We start from the raw sequence: 25664 nt of genomic DNA on the forward strand, positions 1-25664 counted from the left end.
TAAATTTAAAAATATTCATAAACATTATTTTTTTTATTGAGATATGTCTTGAAAAAATTAATAGGTAAAATATGATTTACATACAACAGATTCATTCAGAAAATAAGAAATACAAAAAAAAAATAAATAAATAATTATAATAATTAGCTTAACATTTATTTTTTTAGCTATTCAAAAATGTATTAAATTTACAATGGTAAATAGATCGATGAAAATATGAAATTACGAGTAGTTATTTTTAAATGTTCAAAATGATTCGTTAAAAAATTATTATGTATGATAAAAAAAAATGTTTGGTACATATAAACACATTTTATTCCTTTTAATATAATTCATTATATAGATTATAACAATATATTTTTATTGTTAATTTGGTTTTTTTTTTAGCTATTTGACAGTAATAAATTGAAATATTTTCTATGAAAAATTTTACTTAATTATATTAAAAACGATTATATTTCATATTATAACAGTACATATATCTAACCTGTATTCTCCAATAAATATTTTTATTAGATAAATCATCTTTCATATTTTTTTTATTTTTCAATTGATTTTCAGTGCTTGACCTATGTCCTTATATAATTTAATTATTATAAAAGAATAATCAATAAATAAATTTGTCTAAAAATATTTCGGATTGAATTTATAGAGTATATGTTATTCCAATATACAGTATAAGTACAGTTATAAAATGTAATATTCACATCGAGGTAGTGAATTCTCCTCACGTTTTTATATCTTAGAAAAGGACCAATGATAAATTTTTTCCCGTCATAACATGTCTGATTTGAAGTACTTTACTATACATACCTACGCAATAAATTAAATTGTAGAATATTTGAAAATCTAATCTCCTTCGTCACTGAAGCTTCATAATTTCTTATTCGAATCTGTTCGATGAGCTATAATATGGGTGGTATTTTACATTATAATTATAAGTACATTATATTCATTAATTCATAACGTTTTAATGCAAAAACTGCTGCACAAACTAATTTTTAAGTGTGGTTAAAAAGTGTTTGCTATTGCTAAATAAACATTTTATAAACATACAACTATGTGGCTTGGTATAATAATGAACGCCTTCTAAAGCAAAATATTTTTGCAAAGACTGTATTCGGAGTTACAGTAGAAAACGTTAATGACAAACTAGTTTTAATAAATTTAAATTCAATGCTAAAATAATTATAGAAATTTATATTCTGGTTTCAATTTCTTTTTTAACATTTTGGTTATAACGACTATCGGTTATTAATCCCTTGAATGCCATAAACTGTTTCTACTGAATTTGAAATGATGAATTTTGTTATTATAATACACAATAAAGCTTTCAAAGTACTTTATTTTTTTTAACCTTCTTTTAGTATTAGTGAATCGGTAAATATGTGTATACTATTATTTTAGTCTCATATTTATTGTATATGATACAGTCATACTTATTAAATATTTAAATATTAGTATTTAAATACTAGTATTAAAATTATTTTTTGTATTTTAAATTCATTTGAGATACTTTTGGGTAGAAGTATTTCAAATATATTTCAAATATTTATTATTATATTTTGTATTTCAAAATATTAAATACAAAATTTTCAAAAAAGATTCCTAGTTTGGTTTTTCGATTTTGAAGAAATTGCATATGGTCGACGAGACGAATTGACGATTATAAATGTTGTTATCGACAAAAAATATTTAATGATATGAAAAATATTATTTTCCCGTATATCGTATATCTATTTGGCTATTTATATTTTATAGTATCCTAGAACGGCGACACCCCGAATCCTAGTATCTCACATACTCACAAACTTCAACACTTGTTATTCGTTAAAATTAATTTATTACGTAAGTCACTAGTCACTACTCACTATAAATTAATGTAATTTTGCCGTAATGTTTTCAGAATTAACAAGCTGATAACAAAAAAGCTTAAAAATGTATTTAAAAATATTTGAAATATTTTTTGATTATATTTGTAGTTGTTTTTAAATACTTAATAGCAAAGGTATTTTAAACAAATATTTTAATAACTTTTAATTGAAGTATTTAAATACCTATTTGAAATACTTTTGAAAAGTATTTTTAACAACATTGGTTGTTATAGTTAAAGTATTGAATTCCGTTATTTTATGAAATAACTAGGTAGTTTATGAATTACCTATGAATGTTAGAGTATGAAATCTTACCTACATAAAAATTATACTTTAACTAATTATTTCATAGAAAATCTAGTTATTCCATTCAATTTTAGTTTGGTACATGTTAATGTATAAAATACTTTAAAATTTAAAATGTATTATAACATTTTTTTTATTTTAAATTAAATTTATTATTTATTTGTACAATGCTATTGTAAAGATAGACGAACCAATACTGAATACGTGTGACTGTAAGACTATTAATAAGCTTTAAACCTTACCAATTTTATTGAAAATCTTAATAATAATACATGTGCAACGATAATTTTATCCAACACAATAAACGTACATAAACACTTCAGTCACCAATAACAAGAATGTCAGTTTTATTTAATTTATTGCTATGACGGTCAGTAAAATAACGATATTGTACATGTATGAATGTAAAAATTTGACACATCAACGAAGTGATGCCAGGGAATGTATAAAATAACGAGTTAAAGTATAAATTATATACATTACCTACACTTTGTAGTTATTATATAAATTACTTAGTTATTTCATAAACTAACCGAATCATTATCTTAACTAACATATATACTAATAATTATATATTTTGACGAAGATATATACTGTCAAATCATCACCGTTAGTTATTTATCAAGAAGTGAATCCCTTGTGTGTTATAAATCGCAATTTTTAGATCAACTAAATCATAATTGGCAAGAAAACGGTTTTTATATAAGATTTAAAAAAAAAATTCTAAGATTTGTTTTTACCTTAATAATACATATGTTTAAACGGTACACACCACGTAATAATAAAAAAAAAAAAAAACAATATGGAAATCTGAAATCTGAAATATGGAATATGAAAAAATGTCTGAATAGTATCTTACTCCAGTGGTTGGAGATATTTTAATATCTTAAGAGGTATTTTAGCCACTATACCGTTGTGGTATCAGGTAACGGGATGGATTTCCAAGGAGTTAGGCTTTCAATTAATGGATTAGGACGTGGAGACGATTTCGGTATCAATTATGATTCAACTATATGAAGGAGGTGTGTGGCTTCGCATAGTGTGTCATCGGAAACACAAGAGAATAAAATAATTGTACATTTTTGGTACTAGAAATGTTTTCCAATTCCCAAATTTCTTAGCTTAAGTCTAAACGTAATATTTACAAAGATTAACGCATTAAATTTTAGAGATGGTATCGTCATTAATAATCAACAGCGCAACAAAAAAAAAAAAATTATAATTAATTTGATTCATTGAAGTATTTGAGTTTCAAAGTATTTTTGGTAGTCTTAATCTAAAGTTGTTTTCGATAAAATCGAACTGCGTTACTACATTAACTACACGAGATAATATACTTTGTAATCCACAAACAAATAGAGGAATATTGCATTTATGTGTGATGGGAACACAATTACTCCTGACAGGAAATTATGAACTTTTATTTACTAATAATCTTAAATCTGTTCAGGATGCTTTAAGTAAATACGAAAAAAGTCGCATTTTTCAGTGCTAAACGTGATCATAACTGATAAATGCTTTGGCACAATTGTCTAACGATCAATGTTTGATACTTCACCTTTAATACCCCCATGGGCTCGAATAAATCGTCGTGTAAAATTCTATTTCAAGAAAATCAATATTATTTTCCTCGTGTAAATGAAATATTTCACAGAGTTGAAATTCAATAAACAATAGTAGATAAGCCACAACAAACAATGTATAAGTAAAAATATAAGTTCTTATGTGGACACGATTTCAACGAAGTTTGGACAGCATCTCATCTATTTGATTATCAACTGAAGAGTATCACACAATAAACTATCTTTAGGAATCGTTTCTGTAATAATATATTACTCGATTCTTATTGTTTTGATAAAAATGCTTTATTATAAACAAAAAATAGATACAATTTATATAATGTTAGTTGTTTCGATGAATATACAGTAAAATGTAGAGATTACCAACTAGGGTGCCGTAAAATGATTTCAAATGTACAGCAATAATACATATATTTCATAATAAAAAATAAAAAAAGTTATGAAACCTAAAGAATGTGTGTTTAATAGTTTAATATAATTACACATACCACTGTATTATTCTCATAATTGAAAACCTATTTAAAAGTACTTATTTGATTTTTCTATAAAATATAAATAATTATAATAATATGTGTGTAAAACATGTATGGTTAAGCCTAGCTAAAAAAAAACACAAGTTGTAAAATATGAATTAAAATGTACGATATGCTATCGCAGATTATGTTCAGAGTTTTAGTAAATACAGTCAACTCGCAATATAACGAATTTCAAAGGACTGAACAAAAAGTTCGTTATATCGAAATTCGTTATACCAAAAGCTTAAATCAAAAAACTTTGTTTAAACGATATTTAAAAGAAAATTTAGATTTTATTAGATTTTTATAATTACATATCTACACACATATTAGATTATTATTAAATATTTTATTAGATACATTCACAAATGTTTTGTTTATTATATACAGTATGTATAGTATTATAAGTATTATTTATTTATTTATTTTTTTTTATTGTGTGTATTCACTTGCGTTTACGCGATTAATAGTATTGTCCAAATTTAGAATATTAAAAAATACATTGTCGTCAATATCATGTCTTTGTAAAAAATTTAAGACGGCGTGGAGACATAATTTTGCTTCATTAGAGCTTACGGGGATCTTCAGAACACTCTTCTTCATCATCAACTTTATTTAAAATCTCATCGTCATTGAGAACTCCACAGAAAACCAAATCTTTGTCGATAGCAACAAATTTATATTTAACAGACGTGTATCATATAAACGATACATGAATATTATCTTATCGCATAATAACAGCCGAAACATGCTCATAAAACGTGGAGTATCAATCTCCAAAATTGTTAAAATTCGTTACTTTGCGTGAAATTTGGCCAAAAAATCTTCGTTATATCGAGGCGACAAAAATTCATTTAATTTTTCGTTACATCACAAGATTTTCAAGGATCCGACAGTTTTATACATTGTATTCAGGTTTTCGTTTTATTGTACTTCGTTATACCACGAGTTGACTGTACTTTAGGGTGCCATGAGTCAAAAAAGATTGGGAACCTATAGTGTAACGTATTGGATATTTTATGATATAAATTACTTTCACGAAGCATTTTATCACACGATACTATTTTGATTTTGTAAATTTACTGTAATCCCATACTCGTACACATATACCTATATTATATTTATCAGTCCCTATTTTTTAGTGAATTCCGACACAAAGTGTGTAGTCCGAAACTGCAAGTGTGCACTATGGGATTCGAGAAGTGTGTACCTACTAAATACTAATAAATAAGACTACTATGAAGGTGTTTTTCAGGAAGTCAGTTTAAGCAGATAGCTGATGAGGACTTAAATATATCTATTATATTTTAATTTATACAACCCACATTAAAATAAATAATTTGTAAATAGTTTTCAGATTTATACCAGACAAAAGTATATTTTCAGTTTAAAAAATAATATCAGATTTGTTTTTAATTTAACTAATTATAATGTGCAGTTCAATTAAAAAAAAAAAAAAAAAACTCTTACTAAAAATCATTACTGACATTGTACTAAAAATTATAATCATATGGAAGAAGATAGTGAGGAGCTTTGTATCATATAATTTTATATAAAAAAATGTATATTACGAATTTTTATGAAAAATAGGGACTGATACGAATATATATATATATATATCCGTGTACGTGTTGATTGTGTATGTTCGTTCCAATATCATTATTAGAATTAATCTGTTCCTATATCTAACTTCGTGATATTTTCTGTGAATTGGTGAATTTCCGACAAAGCGACTTTGTGGTTTCGTCATTAATTGTTGTTTTCGTTTTATTTTTTCATTATTTCAAGTCGTACTCTCTATCCGTGTTTTGCTTGGTTTTGATTGTACTTCCAAAAATATAATTTAAATTTATTGTTTCCAAAGTATTTGGTACTGTTCAACTGATCAAATGTAATGTATAAAATTTAGATTTTATTTCGGCTATCTAATTAAAGATCAATAAATAATTAATTATTTTATTTTTTATCTTTTTTTAATTTTCTGGCATAGAAAATATAGGTAAATAATTTGAAAGCTCAATTACTTAAATAATATGTAGAATATAATGATTAATATGAATGTTTTAACTACAATAATGAAACACTGAAATTATTTAAAAGAGATAAGATGAAATGCAGTTTTTTTTACAAATTTTTTGTAAACCTTTGATAGTAGATCCGATTTATTTTATTTTGATTCATTCCGATTGATGTGACGTCGATTGTTAAGAAATTGTTTTTTTTTCCAACAGATCGGTATCAGTACTGTGTACTTGTGTAATTTGTGTCTTCAATGTATGACTATATATTTATTATACATTCGTCTTTCAGATAGTAATTTATTGTTGTTACTGATGCTTAGGAACCAAATTAAATTATCTTCGACACTTAACTATACATATGACGCACAGTGGTTCAAAAATGAAAATAAGCGGCCAAAATTCGATATTTTTAATTTGAAAATATTTAAATAATAATGTTTGTATAATACCCAAGGTATAAAAATATGTAAAACATACTGCAAAATAATCGTTTCCATGAAAACTATAATGTTTTATCAATAATTGTCATATAGTTTAATTTTCTACAACAAATAAAATTAAATTAAATCGACATGTCTATAGATTTATTTGTGTTTTAAAAGATAAAAAGATAATATTTAATGACCTGTTTATGAAGTTACAACCAGTGACGGATTACCCATTAGGCAGAATAGGCGCCCACCTTAAGGCCTCACCCGTTTAAGGGGCCTTGTGTAAACAGAACACTATATAAGTTTTTATAATACCTGTTATACTTTATTATATTTAAGAATTGATGGGACAAAAGTGATAATGAAATATAATATATGTTAAGTTGTAGGTGTTATATGCAGTAATAATAATGTAATTATTTTGAAAAAAATTTAATAAACATGATTTTCTTTATTAAAAATAGTCGATTATAATTAAAGCTGTTTATTTTAACTATTGGATAGTAATATTAAAGATGTATATAAAAATAATTTTGTAGGGCCCGAAATTTTAATCACGTAAGGTCCCACGAATGTTTAATGGTTACAGCTGTTAATATATACGATAATCCCGTATAACCCCATACTCATAAGTAGTGATTTAAATTTACTATGTTACAAATAATATAATTATAAACTTTTTATAAACATACAAATTTAATTAACTTTTTCGTCAAACCGCACGACGATATCAATATCACCACTTCGACTACAATCTATTGATTACAAAAATATTGCTTATATTTGCTAATTTTTATTTTATAATGAGAATTTGAAGTTTGAAAACTCGGTGGGAAAAATTAATTTTTATGTGTGTATATAATAGAAATGTTTATTATTAAAAAATAAATTTAATATAGTAAAATATAAACTGTTTCAAATTGACTCATATTTATAAGTGTTTTCTTTAAAAAAAAAATTGTCAAAATTGGATCCTTTTACGTGTCATTAAAGTTTTTCCTGTGTGTCATGGTTTTGAGTAAAAAAAAAAACCAGAACATGTGTAGATCCTAGGACTCTGTACAGTCCGTTATCTTAAGGACCAGACCGGACTTCAAATTTTACCAGCAGACCGAAGTCAGACCAGACCACACTTAAACGTTAATCAAAGATCAAAATTGGACTGAACTGATGGCTTCATATTATTTTTAAACCGGCCGGACCAGTAGTTAAATAAAATTTAATAATGTAGACCATAGATCGGACTGTTGGTTCAATCTTAAAACATTTTGGAACTTTTATGGACCGGTCCGTAAGGTTCAGTCTGTATTAGCACAGACTGTACCATATGATGCGTTTAATATTGCACTGGACCGGACTACACGACTTTATAAATAAATATATACCTAAAGTAGGTTTTTTTGTTTTATTTGTTTACTTAACAATATCTGTATTTAGATTTTATGTTCCATGATTGGGACCGAACCGGACTGAAAATAATGCATTTAACCTGAGGACTGGACCGAACTATTCCTAAAAACTACTGAACCGAACCAAACTGACGATTCAATATTTTTTGAATGTTAGGACCGTATAAGACCGCATTGGACTGATTAAGACTGAACCATTCAGAGCACTAGTAGGCCTTTATAGTCTGTTTACGAATACAAATTATAATTTTATTAATAGTCATGTAAATTCTATAGATTTTGTAAGAATTTTAAGAAAATTAGAATTTTGGTCAAATATTTTCATTTTTGAACCACAATCGCGACGTTCTCTGTGACGTCGCGTTCTGTCGTTTAGTCAACCACTCGCGCGATGGTGGTGCACAGCGCGAGCGTTTCCGCCGACGACAATCGAACATGTCAAAACCATAAGTCTCTTCTGGAACTTCGCTAAAGTCGGTTTGTTTCACGAATATCGCGGGTAACGAAATCCACTGACACGCTAATTTGTTTATAGCATTACAATGTTATTATTATGTGCGTGGCATATCTTGTGGTGTATTGAAATCGTAGCACATTTAGATTGACTGCGGTGTTGCGAGCGACTGATGGGCATGACGATGACATCCAACAATGGGAACGATTTTCCGTGGTGCCCGAGCGAGGGTGTTTCGTTTTGGTTATCATAAATTTAAACTAACTAACCACTCGTCTAAATTTGTGTTTACGCAATACACACACACACACACACACACACACACACACACACACACACACATATATATATATATATATATATATATATATATATATATATATATATGTATAATATACATTGTATACGTATATATTTATGAATGTATGTACACAGAATAATTCGATCGAATTGTTTTATGATACGTGGGGAACTTTGCTCACAAAGTTTGTACGCAATACGTGCGCTCAACTTTATGCGTTCACCGGTGACAAATCGTCCCTTTGAAAACTACTATAAGCAATTGTAATATTCCTCGTCGATGTCGCCTCCCCTCACCGTCGTTGTTCACTATTCCTCCTACCATTGCGTTCGACCAATCATCTGAGAACGGGACGGAAAACAGTTTTTACTCTGCCCCGAGGAGATACCAAAAACTTGGCTTACCGATGGCAGAAATTCGTAAACGAATTCGCGTGAATATCGCTCGGGCAGACGGGTGTAGTATTTGACGGATCGCGGATACTAACCATAACGTCTATCTGCTCATTAAATTCTCATCACCACCATTTGCCTCAGATGCGCTTATATGGACGGAATGTGACGAATGCGTCCACGACGGTAAGTATTAGGATAAAATATTATTATGGCACGAGAGTAAACTGTTAATGGCTTAACGTGAAGCTATGATAGCTATGTTTCCAAAAACCATCGTTGCTCTGAATGAAATTTTGTGATTTTTAATTGAAATAATTGTGGAAAAGTTACATACGAGATAAGATAAGATAAATATAATTTTATGTACCTATTGATTTCGATCGACAAAATTGTGTGTTATACAAGAATTACGTTTAAGACGTAGGTGATATGCGTATTTAATTCAGTATTTCGTCGTCTAAGAAACCGCATCGTTGTGATGGTAAAATTATAAATTCATAATCAATGAATATTATTTTACTGTCAGAAAAGTAAGACTATGTTACATGCGGACTTATAATGTGTACTAATAATAACAATCTGAACGGTAATTGTCGATTGACCATGAAAAGTGAACGCCATTCGTTACTCTACTTGGTGGTCGCTAGCTCATTTTTATAGACTGTTGGAACAAATGTTACACTATGATTAATATTTTTACTTGTTTAAATTATTTATTTATTATTGATACGGACTTCTAATATTAATAGTCATCACTTTGTGGCTTAACAAGACATTTATTCGATATTGGACAATGTTTATTTACAAAACACATTTACAATTATTTAAGCTTTATTTAACATTTATCTATATTAGGAATGAAAATAGCTAGTCGATATTTGTTCTTCAATTGAAACCGAAATTAAATATGTTGACTTCTTGACCGGGTCAGAGAATACAGCATTCAGTAGATGAGAAACATTCAAGGATGTATGAGTAGAGTTCGACGTGTTCAATAAAAATATTTTATGGGCAGTGCAGTTACTTGTTACATACTTGAGTTCTCATTTTCTTGATATATATTGATCAATATCGCTTACTCACTATTGTACAACGTAATGTATCGTTAATTACATACTGATTTAATAATATTTATTTTATTTATTAAAATATACGGGCTTTGCCCTTTTAACGAAGTATATTTAGTAGTAAACTATTAATAATACAATGGTAAATATAAACACATGATGAATAATTAATAATACACATATAAAACATATAGAAAAGAGCGTACGTTAATTATTTAGTGTGTATCTTTTACAAATAAAAGTTTGGCTCTCTGTTGGCATGAGACATAAAAAGTTTATTATTAAATGTTGATATTTAATACAGAGTACGATTCTTACAATATAAGACAACTATGTATAATACAAAGAGTTTCATTTTTAACTTTTTGAGTTTTGGTACATCAATTCTTGTTTTATGTTATACCGTAAGTATATGACTGATGTAATTGAGACTGTTGCATATTACTAGGGTTTTTATCAAATAATAAATATCACTTTTGTATTCATTTTCTTTCACAAAACATTTAGAAAAAAGTATTTTTCTTAAAAAAATCTCTCTCATTCGGTATACAAAACAATAGGTTATTATTAATTTATAGTTGGTATGATTGTATCATAATTATGTAACTTTTAGAAAAAAAAGCAAAAAAAAAAAATATGTTAATACTTATTTTAAATTTTAAATTAAAAAATGATACTTATCTAACATTTAAATTAAAGCGCAAAATTAACTGTGGAAAAGAAAAATTATCTCACGATTAATGTGGCAATATAAAACGTAACCAATTTTAAATTTAATACTGTAGAGTTTCATATTAGTATTGAAAAATATGAATTAAAATTAAAATGTAAAATGCCACGACCTTAAAGACTATTTTTGAACATTTATTTTATACACATAGTACTAGGCTAACGAAAGTAATAAGAAAAAAACTCCACTATCATTATATTAAACCAATATGGTCGACTGTTAATAATGTATAAAGTAAATAATGTATTACATTATTATCTTTTTACGTTGTTAGAACGTTGTTTTTATGATCGCAATAGTGTAATTAATTAAAATATAATATACATTTAAAAGCGTTAAATTAAAATTGGTTTTTAACGGGATCAATCATATTCATCGTCCAAATAATATACGTTACAATTATACAACTAAAGTGAATGCTAGTCATATAATATATGTATTACGAAACACGATGGTAAGAATGAAATCAGAATAAAATATATCATACACGAAATAAATAATTATTCAATTAATCATAATATTCGTAATAATTTCTTTACTATGTATAGATATTATGTTTATACTTATGAAAAAATCGATGAAATGTCTTTCGGGTAAAAAAAAAAAAAAAAAAAAAAAAAAAAAAAAAAATTTTGGTTGGAAAAAAAAAAAAAAAAAAAAAAAAAACGAAAATTAACTTATGGGTGGTTATCCTAGATGACAAGCTACGGGTGGACATTTTGATAAATTATAGGTTCGTATCGTTTATACCCTCCGACGGTTATGATTTTTGCATGTCAGTGTTTTCGAATTGAAACGATGAAATTTATGACATTCTGTGGTCAATATTGGGTGCGCGAGCCTGTCAATATATTTATTATAATGCAAACCTACTGAGTACAACTCTTCTTGTCATTTCCTGCCCAAAGTGATTTTAACACGTGAGTGATAGATTACCGTAATATTATATACCACGGTTAAAAGGAAATATAAATAAATATTACAAAAAAAAAAAAGAAAAAAGGGGTGAGACCCTAGGTCAAGTGAGACTCCGCGGTCGGGCGAGATACAAGGTTGAGTGAATGATATTGCTGCATCAGTTTTTATTTCTGAAGATGATTGATTAAATAGAAATAAGTACTAAATTTCTGATAAGTTAGGTGTCAAAATTGTAATTTACTCTCTATCATAAAAAAAAGACATCTTAATATAGGGAAAATTAAAACTATTAAGCACCTATAAATTAGTAATGTTTGTTCAAATAATCGAATTATTCGAGTATTCGTATATTCGAATTCGAATAGTTCTACCTAGATAATTCGAATATTCGATCATTCGAATATCAGTATTCGATGCTACAATACCTAATTTGTTTTATTCGTTTTTCCATGACAAACTTTTTATACTATTTACTATTAATAAGTAATCCATTTCTACACAACTAAAGATAATGTATGTCAACGATTAATCGACCTAAATTCGAAAATAGTTCTTATCTTGCAGGTACCTATTCGTACTTAGCTTTATTTTACTCGTCATAGCCGATAACACTTAATAACCATACTCGTTGTAGATGTATATTTTAATATATGTGCCTGCCGGGACCTAACATTTTGCTTGTTGTAAAAAGTATCTCGTTCTAAGCGATGCTCGCTATAGTGATTTATAGTTTATACTGTATTAATAATAATTTTATTTATTAATAATAATTTAATTATGATATTCGTGTATTTTGCACAATTTTTATTTTTGTATTTTAATTGCCCTGTCAAAAAATAAATATCGCTGGCTTCGAATCCACTTCTCGCAGGCCTTTATGCAACATAAGCCATATAATATTATTATTAAACGTTTTGTGTTGCGCGAAAACTTTAACGAATAATTTTCGTTACGTATTGTATTGTATCATCGAATACTGATAATCAAATGTTCGAATATTCGAATTATTCACTATATACCTATTCGAATTCAAATTTCATTTTGTAAACTTCCGGCATTTTTATTATTTTTATTCATTTATTTATTTTTTTTCTACATAAAAATTTCTAAGGAAAATATTATATCCAATTTCAAACCTTAAATATAGAAAATGAAAATGTCATGTATTTTTACTATAAAAACCTATCAGATTTGCTTGATTTTTATCATTTTGTTAAAATGCAATATTTATAATATTTAGCTCAATTTATATTTCTTAAATCATTAATATATAATATTGATATTAATAATATTAATAATATAAACATTCGGCGAAATATAATTTTATATTTTTTATTTTTTGTTGATTTCCTTCCGATCAAAATCGTGTTCATAGTCACAAAATCTGAGTTTCCCCCAGAATCTAAAATAAATAAAAAACAGAAACGAGTTTAATATATGTGTAAATGAATGAGGAGTATGTGTGCTTGTTATATAAATACCATTATTTAAAAATAACATTTCATCATGAGACGAGTATATATATCTTAGTATCTATTCCGGTGTAAAATATTGTTAAAAAAATATGAATAGCTTTACTACATAACTCTTTTCTTAATGTTTTCAATTTTATTTTTCACTGTTTTATTCAAATTATAAGTCTTGATGGTGATTATAAAATTATGTAATATTATGATTAATTATGTTATTCTTACTTATAAATTAAATACTGCATAACAAATGAACGCAATACAAACTTATTCATGAATTTGATAGTGTATTTCAATTTGTATTATTTTCGAACAATATTTTACTAACTTTAATTAGTAAATAAATACTAATTAGATTAAATATTATAATTTGATAATCTTGAAATATATACTTTGTTATTGAAATTCACAAAAGACTATAATTTACCTAAAAATTGTATAGCATTTGGTTTATTTTTATATTATTTTGACATAGAAATAAAAAAAAGAATATAAGCTTCGAATTAATTTTTTGCGCAATTTAATTAATAACTGATTGCATTACTATCTTTTGGAGAACACGATAAATTATGTTTTTCTAATTTATTTTCATTCACACAAATTGATTATAGTTTATAATATTTTACCTTCTTCATTGGATCTATTAATCTATTGATCATTATTATCCTTTTTTTGTATGCGGGTTTTCCGTTTTTTTTTCTTATATCAATATAAATATTTTATTTATATATATATATATAAGTTCATTATTTTGGGAATTTTTTTTTTAATATTTTTAATGTAATTTGTTGAAGCAGATACTATGTTCTTTTTTTGTTTTATTATTTATGCTTTTGTCGATTTGAATTAAAATTTTTGACTAAATATTTTTAAGTAAATAATGAAAATTTTAAGATTATGTTTTGCTCTAAGTCTATCTACCATCAAATTTAAAATACTTACACTTTACTTGTTACAACTATAGATTGAGTCTAGACTCAGACCGAGCTTGGACTGATTTTAATATTGTAATTTAGAAAAGAAATATTGTTTTTTCTTCCTGTCAAGTACAGAAGTCACGTACAACGGCAAAAAAAAATACTTTACACCTACATTTTATTTCAACAATTTTAATGGTTTTCATTCAAAATTTCATATTTCATATATGAACGTGTTTTTATTTTTTAAAATTATATTTTTAACTATTGCGCCAATAATGATTTCTGTATAGGTGAAATATATTTGGATGGTTATTTATGACTTATCACTTATAGGATAGTTATTTTCATATGTATTACATATAATAATAATAAATAAAATGGACAGATTTTTACTTTTTTCATGAGTTACTGGAATTAACAATTATAATGTCTAGTTGTTTATTAACGCATTATCACAAACAAATATTTACATAATTATTTTTAATCAAAATATGTTTAAATGATATATATATATATATATATATATACTTTATGCATGTATGTACATTTCGCTCATTTAAAAATTTATATTCTATAGTAAATATGCCAATGTGCAATTCAACGGAATCCGTTTCGCAGACAAGAAAAACAAATGAATCATCATCTGGTGTATCGGGTAAAATATAATTGTAATATATATTTTCCTTTCTGCAACTCGTAACTTAATTTTTTGATATTTTAAATTATTAGCATAACGGCAAATAATATTGGAATGGTAAATATTAAATAAGAGAGCGAGGGATAAATTGTCAAAACGTTGTATTAAATGCAATGTGGCGTTGCTAACTTAAAAATCTACCTGATTTACATCGCCATTATTTATGACGCACTGTAATTCGGTAAATAAATGAAACCAACCCCCATTTTAACAAAACTATTTTTTCGACTTTTAAAGCACACATTTTTGCGTAGACTGTGTGCAGGTTCAATAAAAACCATTGAAATCGTTGTGGAAATAGTGTATAATTAGATACTGCAGATATGAAGCATATTTTAGTACCAGGTATTATATACCAGAAAAAAATGTTAAAATTATGCCAAGAGGTCGATCGCAATAGTATTCACATATGTGTGTTGTATATGTGTATATAATGCTTATGGTATAGGTTCAAGGCAACGACCGTCAAATTCATATTTAATTATCAGTCATTCGCAAATCGCATATGATAATCATTACCTGTGTACATGGACTTTTGTATTTTTTCCCGAATTCACTTGATTGTGTGTACCATACATTTATATGCCTAACATATTTATGTAAAATTTCTTCTTAATAAATTTCATTTGACTTGGTGAATCATCATCGCGCCGAAATATATATTATATATACTAGATTGTTATTATTGAAATGTATATACACGCCGAATATATATATATATACATATATAATTCTGATTTTAAAATCATCTCTTTTTGAACTTAAAGCGAATCATTGATAAAGTTTTCTCCAAGGTTTTCTTAGTTACGAGTTGTATACAAATTTTAAAACCAAAATTTATATATAACAAAAGTTCAATGATATGTAAGGACTTAAAAATAAAATAAAATCAACTTTATACAGAAAATCAACAGAGTGCATTAGTTCTTTTCCAACTTCAGTATTCAAGAGCGATGGAAAATTATGATGATCCATAAGCTGCACTAAAATGTGTTATGATTTAAACTTGAAGTTCAGATCGTGTAAAATTTTTAGGAATAAAACGTACAGTAATGTAATAGTTTATAATATGTTCAAATATTGTAGTCAAAATTATTATTGGCCATTTGGCGTTATTACTTCGTAATTTTTACAACATGAATAACTATTTTTAAATATATGTGCAATAAATTAATTTTATACCTGACGAATGGTATGGTTTACATTTAATATATATTGTATGTTACATTAAATATTTAGTACCATAGGCGTAAACTGGGGGGGGAGAAAGGGGGAAAATTGCTCCTCTAGAATAAATTAGAAGGGGCAGTGTCCCCTCTAATATTTAATGCACTTTGTTTTCAAATAAATACAAAAGGGCTGGTTATAGCTATTACTATAACCTTCTTTTTTTTAATTTTTAATATTAAATTTTCGCTTATCTAATATAATGTTAGAAAATTAATAATTTTTTATAAAATAATATGTGGGTAGTAAAGCCGCGTTTAGCCTCGGACATTCTTTTAGTTAGATATGTAATTATATTTTTTCCCCCTCCCCCTAATAAATTTCCAAATTACGCCTGTGTTTAGTACATACCAGTATATTCAAGTATTATTTAAAACTGTCAAATAAAGGTACACTCAACATTTGATTTCACTACAAATAATCGAAAATCTTTAATCACCTATGTAAAATAAGATTAAAGAAAAATATAAAGACAAATTGTTTTCATTTGATTATTTTTGATTTCAAGTTAACTGGTTTATTATTGTATTTTAGTTAAATTAGTTATTATTGATTTTTAAACGCCACATATTTACTGATACATAAGAATAAAAAACCATGTAATAAGAATATGAAATATTTTCATATTAGGAGTACATATCTAATTATAGTTGCACAAAAAAATTAATAAATTATTTATACAATATTATAACTATAACAATTGTTTTCATATCTGTTGCAGTATGAAAAATTTAAGTTATTTTGTTGAAATAAAAAAAAAAGTAAATATTTTGTCAGTAAATTATTATAAATATATATATAGATAGTGAAGGTCATAAAAAAATAAAACTATAAATTATAATAATATATTTTAATAGAAAATACCTGAAAAATGCACAGGTATTCATGTTTTTTATAACCATGTACAATTTTACACGCCTTAACTAGTTCATTATGGTCTATTTTCGAGTTTTTAAATAATTACCATTTAAAAAAAAAATAAAAAAAATAGTTAATTTTTTTAGCCTAAACGAATGTAAAAATTAATTTTAATGACACCTGTATTGTGTATAGTTTCAGCTAATATTATCTACTTCAAGTAGAAGAAAATCAGTGAGTAGTATTAAGTAATAAATTCTTTTGAATTTATTATACATTCATCTTAATTGTTTGGTGCGAAATTCAGTAGTTCGTTCTAAATATATTGTATATTTCACATCATTTGTTGAATAGGATTTGTTTCTTATTGGTAGAACTTAAAATGTGCATTCATCACAGGTTAATGAGTTTCAAAATAAAAGCAGACTGCCACTAAAAATAATTAAAAGTTATTCTGAATGAAATTCCATGATTATAATTCTTGTGAGGAAAAAAATCTCGTTTTACCTCGCAACGTAACTTATCCTAGTTATAAACTCTTACAATAAGTTGAATTATTAAAAGTGTTTTTTTTTTTTTTTTTTATAACGGTCAAATTTTAAAAAGGCATAGATTTTATGATTTTTATAATTATGAAAACATAATCACTTAAACCGTTTTTTAATTAAAATGTAATGTTGTTTTTGTTTTTATAATATAATATAATATTTAAGTTTAGGTACTGCTGATTTCGAGTCGCAAATAATTGTTGAAAATGTAGTTAATTGAATGTGAAATATGAAAACACTAGAGGATAATGGTATACTGATTTACTTTTGTATAGTTTGTACGTGATTGAGAAATAAAGTAAATAAGTCATTTCAATGATGTATACATATTAAATCTACGTCTATCTAAAATCTATTTACGTATCTATCTACGTATTATAAAAAAAAATGTTTAAGAACGAAAAATCATTATAATTACAAATTTTAGTAGTTGAAGGTTTAATGAATAATGTTTTCAATTTTATATGGTTAGTTATTGTATTTTTAATCAATACAAGAATTTATGTTTGAAACATGTGCAAGTTAAAACAATATTTTTACGGAAAAAAAAATATGCTTGGACTACGTCACATAATTACACCCCAAGATGTTTATTGATTTTTTTTCGAAAGACAAAACATTTGAATAATATGTGTTTGATCATTTTTGGTCTTTCAAAAGTGTTATTTCCGTAAAAATATATATCAGTTAAAAGACTAAAATTCGATCACTCAGAAATTGAAATTCAACATATTTATTTATTGAAGTTTTATGAACTTATTAATATAATCAGGCTAATAACTTGTACAATTAATTTTAAATTAATAATTTAAACCAAAATAATTGTGAAGAGATAGATAATAAATACTGAAAAATAGTAAGCAATTTTTGAGAAAAACTATTTATATAGGTTAGTGTTAATATTAGTGTATTAATATATTAAGAACAACATTTGATTAGTTAGTGTCGAATTTATGAGACTTATAATATCAATCATTTTCGAATGATTTTTAATTGAAATTATACTTATTAAATATTTTTGAAAATATAAGTAAATAAATATCATTTAAAACCCCAATATATCACTAGTCATAAAAATTTTAACCCATTTTATCAGGAATCTATAGTTATAAAATGCTATAAAGAAAATGGTCTTGAACAATAATTAATTTAACAAACTGAGACTTGTTTGAGATGCAAGAAAAAAACATTCAAATATACTAAAAGTTACGATCTATATTTATGTGTTAGCTTTTTACTGTTTTTTTTTTTTTTTTTTTTTACATGAAGTCAATAATTTAAAAATGTGTATTTAGTTATCAAAATATATAAATGGATGCATAATTTTTTTTTTAAATTAATACTAATTAGTACTAATATTAAGTATTTAATACGACATGCGAATGTTAAACAATTAAATAAGGAAAAAATATTATTATTTTTTTGTTACACAAATAAAAACCATGGTAAGCTGTGGCCATTGGTTCAACAGTGATTTAAGTTATTAGGTATTTACATAGTGAATTCTACCTAATCTAATATGTTATTATTTCAGTAGCAATATATGTATTATTGTTTTCTGGTTGTTGTGGATGTATTTTTGGGTGTTTCAATATAAAACTCAGCGTAAATAATAAAACGACAATACACACGAAGGATATTATGCTAAAAGGATATTTTCATTTTTTTCGTTCATTTTTGTAATTACCTCACATTAATAAATAACAAAATTGTAAGTAGGTAGTGGGTATGTGTGTTGCTTATCAATAGATGTGTTTCACTACTGTCAGCGAAAAAACCCATTTTTTTCTCCTATTATATAATAGTCATTTTTCCCGTGATACTTATTGTTATTATTTTTTTCAGACATAAATTACAAAAAGTGCAGTAAACCATTCATTGTCATGCAAATACTGCACCAAAGGTAATTTATTATTTTGAATAAAAATTAAATTTTACTCGAGATGTTGACTCGTATTGAAAAAGAAAACTGATGATACAGGTTATACGTTAGAGAGAAAGTTTAGCTTAGTGAGACATTTCATTTCACTTACAATAGTTTCGGACAAAAATCGTGTTGAGGAAAATAAAATAGTTTCTGCTGAAACGAATTAAAGATAAAACGTTATCCGGATAGGTACATAGTTGAGGCCAAGATACTAAAATGGCTGTTACTTTTTCAAAATAAAATACTGCTAAGGTTTTTAAATTCCAAAACATTTTTTTTTTTTTGCTGCTGTTGTTTTTGCCATTTATATTATACTTGTATTGCATCACCGGACAACTTTATCATTGTAATAATTCGGTGCTGCCGTTACTAAACATATTCAATGGTTAAAATTTTACATTTGAATTAGGATTCATTGTTAGTATTGAATCTGAAAGAGTACATAGTTCTATAAGACAATTATCCATTTATGTGCAGCAACTCGGATCATTTTCACTCAAACATTTTCATTGAAGCTTGATAAGATTTATTTTTTATTTTTTTTTTTCTATACTATTCTTATTTTATAGTATACATTACTATTATGCTTGTTAAGATTATAAAAATTAAATATATTAACACATGTAATTCTTATAAGGTTTCATTTTATACAAATTTTTAGTTACCTCTTTAGAAAATATAAGAAAAAAATGCAGTTTACTTGTTCACTAGTTGTATGGAATATATAAAAAAGTTTCACTGCTTTTTAACAAATTTGTAAAATCAATTTTCTCATGATTTTACTGTATATAAGACTGAATTTATAAGCCAAATATCAATAACTCTTCATTTCAGTTGTCTAGAATAAAATGGTTTTTCCTTGAAAAATTCAAATGAAGTATCTGCTCACTATTCTTTCTTTATATATGAGAATGTATTGATTGAAAGTGCACCAATATAAACGTATTTGAATATTATGAATATTTCAAAATATTTAAGAAAAGTATTTATAAATAATATATGGTTTTTTTTTTTTTTTTAATCGACAAGTTTAAGAAAATTAATTTATTTTTTAAAATAATATAGACTGTACTGTTACATAGCTCGCTTATGATAAAAAATAAAAATAATTGATTCAAATATGGAAATTTTTTAGGGACATGTATTTGATAAAAAAGTACTTTACGTATTGTAATATAGTGAATTCCAAAAATCAATAAGGCAAAACAAATTATTATTATAATTCATTTAATTATAGACCATGATTTTTATTTGATTTAAGCCTATTTTATATAAGCTATTCATATAGAATTTGATAATAATGCTATTAGATTTATTGATTTTATTTTCAATTCGATTATTATAAAAGTTTTGACAATATGGCTTCACATGCACTAATTACGTTTAAAGCTTCATTTTATCTTTAGAAAAAAAATTATGGCTACCGATTCATTATAATGTATGTGTTATATATATAATATTACGTATATTAACCGTAAATGATTCTTATACACATTCATTATCTTTGATACATTTTTATGTGTTAACAGAATTAAGTCGATTTTGATAAAAACATCGACAGTGAAAATGATAATTTAATAATTTTTAACGTATCATTATTTACTTTAGTTATTTAGTCATAAAAAAAATAACTTGAAAGATAAATTAATTTAACTTCGAAAATATCGAAAAATAATTAAATATACTTTTATTATGTTAAAATAAAAAATAAAATAATGGTCTGATAGTAATTTAATAATAAATTATAAAATATAGTACATTGGCTTGTATTGTCAATACTGAAAATATTTCACATTTATTCACGTGAATCAACATATTATAAACATGTTGTAGGTAATAATTATTTATGTATTAAGTATTTGAAATACAATTAGCCTAAGCACAGTGATTGAGAATAATTATTTGTATTATAGATTTTTTATGTAGACAAAGTTTTGAATAAAAGAATATTTTATAAAATTTAAAATGTTTTTTATTAAAATAATTTAAACATTAAGGATTTAATTGAAATGATGTAATATTTCATCTATTGAAGAATACTGCTCAAGATGTAATGACGTTTTTAATATCTTTGACACAGGTTATATTTATTTTTGGTTTATTCTTCGTATAGCATCTATTTTAGATAACTAGTATTTTTTGTACACATTGGAAACTAACGTCGGGTGTGTTTTATCATCAAATTAGGTAATCGTCACTAGCAGAATACTGTATCTATAAGTTCTTGGAAATGTTTAAGACATTTTAAAATATCTTCAACTAAAATCTATCATACTCAAATTCAAAAAAAAAAATGTAAAGCTTATGTTATAAGTTTAAATTTTTTAAAATCAAAACTTTTTTTGTAATGATCAATCATCACATATGTTTTTTAATTTTATATTTATATATATAGTTTAATGCAACAAAATTCACTTCAATGTTTATTCTCTAACCTTAACCCTTTCAGGTCCAATAGTAGAATTTAAAAAAAAAAAACATTTTTTTTTTGCTTAGTTTATTTATTACAATCAAATTAAGAGAAAAAATATGTTTTCAACATTTTTGATGAATTATTCAAGCCAGGAAGAACATGATAAAGTTATCATTGGGCATTTAAGGTTAAAAAATTGATTGTAGTTTAATTACATTTTTTCAACTTTTCCTTTTATTCTTTATTAATTACACAAAATATATCACAAAATAATTTTTTTTTAAAATTATACAAAATAGATAAGTAACATAACATGCTTAAAATATATTTAAATATAAAATAATTTACGGTAGGAACTTTCTTTAGAGCCTTTATAAATACAATATATCACTAGTAAATTTCTTATGAAGTGGTATAAAATAAGTACAATTTTTAATTATAACACCTATGTTTACAACAACTTTAGTAGGTACTTACATAAAATAAACTTCTTTTAAAGTGATTTAAAATACATAAGTAATATAACATGCTTAAAATATATCAAAACATAAAATAATTGACTGTAGAAACTTTCTTTAGAGCCTTCATAGATAAATTATATCACAAGTGAATTTCTTTTGTAATATTATAAAATAAATACAATTTTTTTACATATAAGATGCTTATACTTACATAAAATAAACTTCTTTTAAAATTATACCAAATAAAAAATAAAACATAAATAATAAATAAAAACTAAATAAAAAATAAATGAAAATAAAAACATAAAAAAGCATAAAATGTATTTAATTACAAAATAAAATAAATAATTAATTGTAGGATTGTCTTTAGAATAAATTAATAATTAAACAATAAAATAATACATTTTTTTTGGGACTTTTTTTAGTGCCTACTTTGTATATATATATATATATATATATATATATATTATTTTTCATTGTCTTAGTCCATACATTTTAAAATTATCACAATATTTTATTACAGTATGTTTATTCCTTATGAAATTCCATAAAACACATTCGATTTTTGGTGTAGCACAAATTAACATCACATATACTGCACTTGGTAATAGTATAATTTTTGATACACAGCTTGCATCTCTGTTTTTCATCCGTAGGTATTTGCCAATGATCTATTTTGTCATACCTAACATCATCAACAGGTCTAGCAGGAAATACCCTTTTTTTCTTGGTTTGTGGTGAAATAGTCAAATAAGAGACGGTGTCCCTCTTTTTGGAGTTTTATTTAAACCAGATAAAATATAATTTTAGGGGTCATCATATTACACTACTTTTTAGAGTACAACAACTTAAAATTACAACTTAAAATGTAACCCTTAATTATTGATAATTATTATATCTTCATATTATTAATTACATAATATTTGTTACGTGGTTTAATACACAATAATCGTAGATAAAAATAAAATTATCTTTATGAAATATTCTAGAACTAATAAAAATTAGCATTAATAATTTGTGCTTTAATTTAAATATTGAGAATTAATTGCATTTTTAAATGGTATCTTAATTTCAAGGTTTACTTGAAAATTAAATCTGTTAAAATGGATAAAGGCCATTTAAAGATTGAATGATTTTCTTCATCATTAAATAATGATTTTATGATTTATAAGGTGAAAATAAATTTAGAAATATAATAAATAATAACATTATATTATTATATTTTAAATAAAACAATAAAATCTTTAATATTTATTTTTCATGATGGAAATAAATATAACCTCTCTCAATTCATTTTTTTTTTTATGTAAACGTAAGCGTTGTTATAGCTGACGAAAATATTGCATTCTTCTTAAGAAAAAAAAATATACTATAACAGGTTAATAAATATAATGTAATTGCTAACTGTAACATTACTTTAGTAATTAAAAGAAACATTGACACATAACATTCGTTAGAACATTAAAATGTTATTGAGTTATGATAATATTTAAATTTTACCTGTGTTTCCTATTTTTTGTAATGAAACATCTATAATAATATACTTTATGTACATAATAATACAGTTTTTGAAATAAAAATGAATTTGATTGCGATTCAATCACAAACATTATAAGTTATATTAAAAATAGTGAGTATTATTGATTATATTAAAATATATAAGATAAAAATATTTTGTAAAGCTGCAGTTAATTGGATAAAAATCGAGTTATCTAAATATAATGGAATAAAAAAACGAGTGTCATGCAATTGGAATTAGATTATCGTTATTAATATTACCATGATTCTCCTTGATTATTAAAGGTTACAAAATTTTTGCTGTCGATACCCACACTTAAATATTGTTATGGACCGTCGTTAAAACCTCCATCCTCTGTATCACTGAACAACAACGGACGAAAGAAAAAATTACTAGCCTATGACTATGATGAACATTAAACTTGGTGTATTTAAATCAGCATTAAATCAAATCAAATAATTTTCCGAGTGAATAGTGCCAGTATTTTAATGATCTGCTTTTTTTTTTATTTGTTTTCGTAGGATTTGGTGCCATTTTCATAATTGATTAATTTCCAGAATTGTTAAATGAACAATGACGGTCACTATTTTCCACTGCGAATCACAGTCGGGTTGAATCCAATAAAGTTTTTCAAGAGCTATTTTCTTTTCTTTTCACTTTCTCAACTCAGCGGTAATATGTGTCTACACAGTTATCTCTTTACGTACTCCCGTTATTCTTTCATCCCTTCAATCTACATATATCTTGTATATCACGTGTATCAATATTTTGATTATATATATGTTACTATTATTTTATGAAATAATTAGATGTTTCATAAATTACCTGAAAATAATGCAATGTATAATTCTGCAAATACATCGCTCTGTATCACATGTTTGGAACTAGTGCACTTAAAAAATCTCTGACCAATTCCCAGAGACTGCACAGTTGCTACAGATTATAATATATTGTTATCATTTGGAATAAGTAAAATAACGATATTGTACATATTTTGTACGATTTGACACATTAAATGAGCCCTGGGAACGTATAAAATAACTAGTTAAAGTATAAACTATATACATTACCTACATGATTCAGTTATTTTATAAGCTAACAAATTCAACACTATAACAGTAACATATACATACACGTATAATACATGTAACAAACTATTGCCATTAAAATTGCCTCATATGTTACTACTACTCACTAAACAGTATTTCTGTACAAAATATATTTTTATTTTTATTTATTCGATAGAACATATGAGTGTACTCTACAGCAGTCGATAAACGATTACACGTTTTGTCTCGTACATGCAGCAAACGTTCCTGTTAGAACTCATATTCTACCACTGTTATAAAACATATACGAATACACACTACGTGTACGTTTTTGGTAGCTATTTCGCGTAGCTAGGAATGAATTTTTCAGTCCTATATTTTCCGACAAGCATCCCATAGTCGTCAGCAAAATGCACTTATTTCACTGTGATAGTGAGTAAGGGTGATTCAGATACCAGCAGAGAAAGTGAAACGAGCGAGAAAAGGGAGCCGTGGAAAAAATGTGTAATTTCTTTCACAGGTGCCCTAAAGGAGAAATCTACCACAACCGTGTCACACTGAAAACACACATACTC

General features: G+C 25.4%; 1 protein-coding gene across 6 annotated transcripts in view; it reads left to right on the forward strand.

Moving 5' to 3' along the window:
• Nucleotides 1-25664, forward strand: part of LOC112692837 (octopamine receptor beta-2R-like) — a 186934-nt gene that overhangs the window by 59340 nt on the left and 101930 nt on the right. For 3 of the 6 annotated variants that reach the window (XM_025567645.1, XM_025567644.1, XM_025567647.1), the window contains one exon: nucleotides 19566-19623. The exons of the other annotated variants lie outside the window; for them this stretch is intronic. The gene's annotated coding sequence lies outside the window, so the exon portion shown is untranslated. The remainder of the gene's footprint in view (nucleotides 1-19565; nucleotides 19624-25664) is intronic. 6 annotated transcript variants of the gene reach the window in all.

The sequence above is a fragment of the Sipha flava genome, unplaced genomic scaffold (assembly GCF_003268045.1).
Source record: "Sipha flava isolate LNK unplaced genomic scaffold, YSA_version1 77_pilon_pilon, whole genome shotgun sequence".
Classification (NCBI taxonomy): Eukaryota; Metazoa; Arthropoda; class Insecta; order Hemiptera; family Aphididae; genus Sipha; species Sipha flava.